Genomic DNA, 7,511 nt, shown 5'->3' on the forward strand with positions numbered 1-7,511 from the left:
TCCAGAGTCTCTGGACTGTAACTGCTGTTCATCCTTCCTTTGTGGAGCTGAGGGTGCTTTTCTCACTCAGGGTAGAGTCATACTTATTAGTTAACATCTCTGATGTATATCTTGTTACTTGACCAGCCTGTGTGGTGGTAATCTAATTGTACTGAAATGTGATTTTGATTGTATGTTAACAAATAAAGTTGCCTGGGGGTCAGAGCTATTAGAGCCATAGCAAGAGTGTGGCAGCGGTGGTGGCACACGCCTTTAATCCCATAGATCTCTGTGTGTTCAGGGATACAGCCAGCATTGGAGACATATGCCTTTAAGACCTAAGGGGCTGTACATTCAGACAGTGACGAGGCAGTCACGTGTTTGGGTTTACAACCAATGAGAAGGCAGAACAAAATACTATAAATAGGCGAACAGACAGGAAATAGGTCCCTTTCGGGAAGCTGGGACACCGCAGGCCAGGCGGAAGGGTGAGATTTTAGCTCTGAGCTCTGACCTCTCGGCTTTCTCTTTTACATTGTTTCTGTGTTTCTTATTTAATAAGACAGTTGGATACATCAATAAGCCTGTGTGACAATTCTCAGTCTCTGTTTTTAAGCACTGTGTAGAATTTATGCTGTGTACTAAAATGTATCTTTTTAGAGTAATAAATGTTATGAAATAGTACATTTCTAATACCTACACTAGTACATAAGCTCAACACTATGACAAACTATCGTAGACTAGGTGGCTGAAACAATAGAAGTATTCTAGAGGCTGGAGAGCCTGAAGTCCAGGATTAAGGGGTCAGTAAGTTTGGTTTCTGCTATGTACCTATGTGTACTTTCTCACTGTATTCTCCCTGTCTTTTCTCAGTGAGTGTGTAGACAGAAAGATCTTTGATGACTCTTCCTATAAACACATCAGCTCTATTGGATTAGAGGTCAAACTATGAGATCTTATTTTTCTTGCAGGGCTCTTTAGAAGCCCTGTCTCCAATGCAATCATACTGAGGGCTCCAATTTCCATGTGTGCATTTTGAAGGGGCAGATTCAACTCCAAGACTACTGTACTTTAAGAGAAAAATAAGGTAGCAGAACACATATTGGAATTATATAAATTAATATGCTTTGACAGTTACACAAATTATATTTATAACTTCAATGTTTACCTCTAGCTCTGATCAAATATTTGATTGCTTATCTTCTTGTAAATGTTCTCTTATCATGTCAAGCTCACCTTCCTATCCTGTCCTGACAGAAGGATGTACTCATATAAGACAGAACCCTTGGGAGGTGGCATAAACTCACAGTCTTTCATGGTCACATCTAGTAAAGAATCAAGCACTGTTTTCACCTCCAAAAGTTAACCAAATTTTACTCATGCTCTTTACCAACAGGTTCTTGATTTTACAATCATCATAAACTTCTTTGTTAATACAGAAGGATTATGGTTAATGAATTGCTTCTTGAAGACAGATTAGGGATGCAGAAGAAAAAAGTGGGGAGAGAAAGGATAATAAAAGGGTGACTATGATCAAAGTACATTATATACATTTATGAAAATGACACTTTAACAATTAATGTATATATGTAGGGCTGGAGAGATGGCTCAGCCATTAAAGGCTGGGCTCACAACAATTAATATATGTTAAAAAGGAACCACTTAGAATGTTATACATTCCCTGAACATTGTTAAAATACCTTATGAAGCTATAAGGCATATTTTTTAAATCTACCAAGGGAAGGTCACAGATAATCATTATTGTGTTAGGGAAGATGTTTTCAGTTGTAATATTCTGTATGCACATTTTTTGTATTTCATTATTTTATATAGTTATTTTCTATATTATGGCCTATTATATTTGATGCTTTATAGTAAAGAAGTATTATTTGGCATATAATGAATGGAATATAAAATGTTTAGATAGCAAATGGGATAGAATGTAATATAGTGTCAGTAATACACAGTATTATTTGAGGAAACTTTTACATTGATAGACCACAGTATACTACAATATAGCTTGATATAAATCCAATACATGAGATGCTTTATAATAATATTAGCATATGCAGTACTTTTAAAAAAAATTAAATATATTTTAATTTAATTATTAATCATTCTGTGAGGGGTTAGTGTAATGTATGTACTCAAGGCATAGTATCAACTTAATAATTTTTACACAATTATGGTCCTTAACTTCTACATTAAATTAATTTGGCCTATACATAGTGATATATTTATTCTTTGAAGTTGACTTGGGCATCCTGTTATTTTTGCATCAGTTTCTTATTCCTTCTATCATGTTTTTCTCTATGCTCTTCTTTTGAAGCTAGAAAAATTTTCTAATTCATATAAAGCAATCAAATGTTTGCTTACTTGTTACTAAATTGACTTCTAAATAATTTTAGAGGATTTTAAACATCAGCACTTTAAATGTTGTAAGGATATACGGCTAGACTGAAAACTTTGTTAGTTTTTTAAAATAGTAAACATAAATGTATATCTCTTTGTTAAACACAGTATTGTCCTTCCTTAGTTAAGTCTATGTATGGTGCTTTGATTAACAGTCACCCTTTGAAGATAATGATGTCGGCTTTTATTCTGATACTGGTAGTTTCCTCATGATACATGTAGATCTTGCTCTGCAGCAACTGAGAATATTTACCTTTTGTATTTAATCTATTTATTTACTTCTTCATTTGTGTGCATTTGTTTTTGCACATGTGAGTCTCAGCATGCCCATGAGGATCAGAGGACAACTTTTGAGAATCAGTTGTCTTTCTACAATGTGGATTTCCAGAATTGAACTCTGAGTGGTGGGTTTACCCTCTGAGCAATCTTTCCATCCCTGGAATATTTCTAATACTTCAGATTTCATGGACTCATTGGAAATTTATATTATTCATGTGGTTCCATGGAATTTGGCCATTTAAATGTGACTTCTGTATCCCAATCTATCTATCTATGATCTTCATTAAATTCTTCCATAGACCCCAGTATAAAAATATAAAGTCTTACAAATTCTAATAAAGAAAACATTTCAGAATTTTAAAAAAAGAGAACATTAACCAATTACACAATATGGGGGCTTACAGATTGACAATCAATCAAAATAAAAGGAATACCTTTACCAATTGCATAGCGTATACAGTTTGACATCTAAATATATAAAAGAATTAAAGAAAACTGGACATCGAAAAACAAACAAACAAACAAACAGCTCAGTTATGAAATTAGGTACAGAACTAAAGAGAGAGTTCTCAAAAGATGAAACACAAATGTCTGGGAAACACTTAAAGAAAGCTCCACAACAGTAGTCATTAGGAAAATGCAAATCAAAACTACATTGAGATTTATTCTTACATCAGTCAGAATGGCCAAGATCAATAAAACAAATGACTGCTCATGCTGGTGAGGATGTGGGGGAAAAGGTCACTTATACATGGCTGGTGGGAGTGCAAAATTGTCAGATAGTCTGGAAATCAGTGTGGCAGTTCATCAGGAAGCTGAGAGAAGTTCTACCTCAAAATGCAGCTATACTACTCTTGGGCATATACCCAAAGGACTCTGTATCTTACCACAGAGATGCTTGCTCATCCATGTTCACTGCAGCTCTATTCATAATAGCCAGAAATTAGAAACAACTTAGATGTCCTCAACAGAAGATTGGATAATAAAAATATGGTACATTTATACAATGGAATATTATTCAGCTCTTAAAAATGAACAAAATTATGAAATTAATAGATGCATAGGTGAAAATAGAAAAAAATCATCCTGAGTGAGGTAACCCAGACCATAAAAGACACATATTGTATGTATTCTTTTATTTGTGAATGTTAGCAATAAAGCCTCTGATAGGCATGCTACAATTCACAAAACCACAAAGGTTAGGTAGAAAGTACAGAAGTAGTGGTGAGAGCAAGACTTCTCAAGGAAGAATGAATACAATATAAGAATATACAGCTAGAGAGAGGCAGAAGGGAAACTGGATTGGGGAAATAAATTGGGAAGGGGAAGAAAGAGTGGACGAGCAGCAAACATTAAAGGCCACTTGAAGAATCATATGCAAACCTACTATAAAAGAAGCTTCTTAAAATATATACATATGTGAAAGAATTCTAAATAGAGTCACCAAATAACGAGGGAGACAATGTGCCAGCTAGATATCTTTTGCCACGAAGTGAAATCTCCAGGCCCAGGAATGGCTTATATCTAATTTAGCTGTTGGCCAAAGGTATTCCTTGGAAATGTCCAAACATCTGATTATTGGCAAGACTAATGGTTGCTAGCCACAAAATGATGCTGAAGATACCACTTACCTATCTCATTGAATATGGAGAAGCTAAGCTGGTACTCAACTAGAATCTTCACTCCATGCTGACTAGTGTTTGTGGTACTGAAAGTTCCTCTACATGTTACCAGTTGGTGAAGGGCAAATGCCAATCCAGCTACAAACCTTCTAATCTACAACAGTGACCTGCCTACATGATATGTATGTGCAATAGTAGCACAAATGTTGTGAGAGCAGCCGGTCACTCTCTAATTGAATTTGAGGCTCACGCCATGAACTAGAACCCAGGTCTGACGCTGCTCAGGTGGCCAACAACATGAAACTAGAAAGGCTACAAGCCTAGGTGAAATTCAAATACCATTGTTCTGCTAAAGGAACATAAAATTATTCCTAATGTCATTCCACTCTACTCAGAGCTGAATGCATAATGACCTTCCTAGTGACAGAGTTCAGTGCCTAATATCAATGTCCTAATGTCATTCCACTCTTCCCATAGATCAGTGCCTCTCTCAGCTATCATCTGTGAAGCTTCCTATTGCAGTAGATAGGAACTAACACAAAGACCCACAGCTGGACAATGTGTGGAGAGTAGGAGACTTTTGAACAATCATCAAACCTTTCCCCCCAGGGCTCAAGGAACTGTGTAGACGAAGTGTTGAAAAGATTAAAAAAGCCATAGGGGATGGATGATAACAAGGAGAGCATGTTTTTCAGGCACAAGACTGACACACATATGAATTCACAGAGAGTGAGACAGCATATACAAGACCCGCAAAAGTTCAAGTGACATGGAGTCCCAACACTGAGCGGGGGAAGTGGACACAAATTCCTATCGCTAACCAGGATCCTATTTACAATGAAAATGGCTTGCAAAGGAAAATTTAGTTTTCTACAATGGAGTCTCACTTGGTCAATCAACAACACTTAAGGTAGAAAGCCAACACAAACCAAATTCAATGATATTTTTGTCTCATATTGCTTTGTTTAGGCATTTTTTAAATTTTGTCTCACTGGCCTTTTGCTTGTTTATTATGTCTTCCGATTCTATGACTTTATGGGTTTTGTTAGTTTGTTTTTGTTTTGGGGTTTTTTTTTTTTTGTGTGTGTATGTGTGTGTTTCTTGTGTGTTTTTTTATTTTTTTCTTTCTGTTCTGTTCTGTTTGTTTGCCTGTTTGTTTTCTGAAAAGAGAAAGAAAAGGAGAAGGCACAGAGTTGGATGGGTAGGGCAGTGGGGGAGATCTGTCTGGGAGAATTTGAGAAAGAGAAACCTGTGATGAGACTATAGTGTATGAAAATATTATATATCTTAATAAGGAATATTTGTAAGATCTGTTTATGCTTTAAAACTGTTTGTCCTTATCCCTAGAACATAAGTGGATCTCCTTGGGAGAAACCCTGAAAGGGATTGTTAAGCATCCATGATATTTGTCATTAGAACAAAAGTTCTCATAGCTTTGGATCATTTAATAGGAAAAATGAGAACACTTTTGAATCCTTGCAAATTTTCTATGATGTGGGAAGGGACATTTTGTTATAATATTTATTTGAAAATCTTAGTAAATTATAATGGAAGAAAAAAGTCTTCACAAAGAGTATAAACCATTTCCTTAGAAGAAGCAGATAGAAAAAAAAATGTTCTTATACAGATTCATAAAACCAGATAGATATGTAATCAAATCACTTGGAAGGTCTTCCTATGTAAACTTGATAGTTCCAGGAAAAATCAGCAAAACATACAAACAAACACAATTCCATAGCATTTGTATAAGTCTAATATAAGTCAATATTTTGAATGTTTGTTTGTTTACATAAAATGTATTAACCCCAAATGAACAGAAGCACAGAAATAAAGTTAGAAGAAAGTATACTTCTGAGATATGGGATTAGTAAAAACAACAAAGCAGGATAAGGATATACCCTTACCTAGAAAAATAATAAACTTTTGCAAGAAAGTACTAATGAATGAGCAATTCCTGTGACTAATAACTAAATATACAATTCAAATTGTCACATCATCAGTAATTAAGACCAGGTATTATATTGTGGATTTTGAAAGTAGCAGATATCTTCAACATAGTAATAAATACTTATAAATAATAAATATCCTTAGACTTTTCTTTTCTGTGTCGTGAGTTTTGAATTTTTATGTGCTTACATTGAAGAATAAAATGCAGTGGTCAGTAATTCAAAGGTATTTTTGAGAAATCCCTACAAGATCTTCACACACATTGAGGAGGTGAGGTGATACAAGATACAAGGCTTGTGGTTCTGAACCATGGCTCATATAATCACATGAGTCATAAGAAATTCTTGATTAAATGTGTACTCTGGAATATTTATTCACAGTTTGACATTCATTCATGACATTGTCATGGATTCTGTCTCTCTAATGACCCATCAGCAAGTTAGAAAATATTTCTCCAAAAAAGAAAAGAAAGCAATCTACAGAGGAACGAAAGGATTTCTCCTTAATCCTTACATGTCAGTTTATGAGTCCTAAGGACCTGTGAATGTCTCCACATAGCATCTTTATTTGCCACTCAGTTACCAGGTAACTGATGTTCACAAGTCCCCAATGCCAGAGCAGCCTGAGACTTGCTGTGGATAGTGACTTTCTCTGGACATAATTCAAAACTGGCACTTATAAATGTTTTTGCTAAGTATTTCAAACCAGGTCATCTCAAAGCTGTCTGTGTGTCAGATATAAGTGGCAGAAGAAGTATTTCCAATCAGAAAGTGTGTCCTAACACGTTCCAGTTGTGCTTCCAATGGGAGACTTTCCCCACATTCACAGTAGTAGATTTCTCATGCCACGCCATAATTATGCCCAATACAGTCATCACATACTTTACTGAATACCACTGAATGCTACTTTACTATAAGAGTGTCCACTCAGTGAGATACCAGTAGTGAAGTAAACTAGTATGGTATTCTGTGGAGTGCCAAGAAAGCAGACTCCATTTGCAATCTAACTTATGTCAAGTAATAAAAGAATTGATATAACACCAAAGCACAGTGCGTGAAGTATATTGCTGCCTCCACCTAGTAAAGGTGATCTGATTTGGTGATTGCTGCAGAAAAAAATACAACAGGAAGTTTGTATGATTTGTGAAGTGAAAGAACGTTCTAATAGTTTGGTTCTACCTCTTTTGTTATTTTTGGTTTTGTTTTGTGCCAGGCCAGAAGAGAGACAACTAGTATAGCAGGGAAAGCATGAGAATACATTATCCTATAGGTA

The sequence above is a fragment of the Peromyscus leucopus genome, chromosome 2 (genome assembly GCF_004664715.2).
Source record: "Peromyscus leucopus breed LL Stock chromosome 2, UCI_PerLeu_2.1, whole genome shotgun sequence".
NCBI lineage: Eukaryota > Metazoa > Chordata > Mammalia > Rodentia > Cricetidae > Peromyscus > Peromyscus leucopus.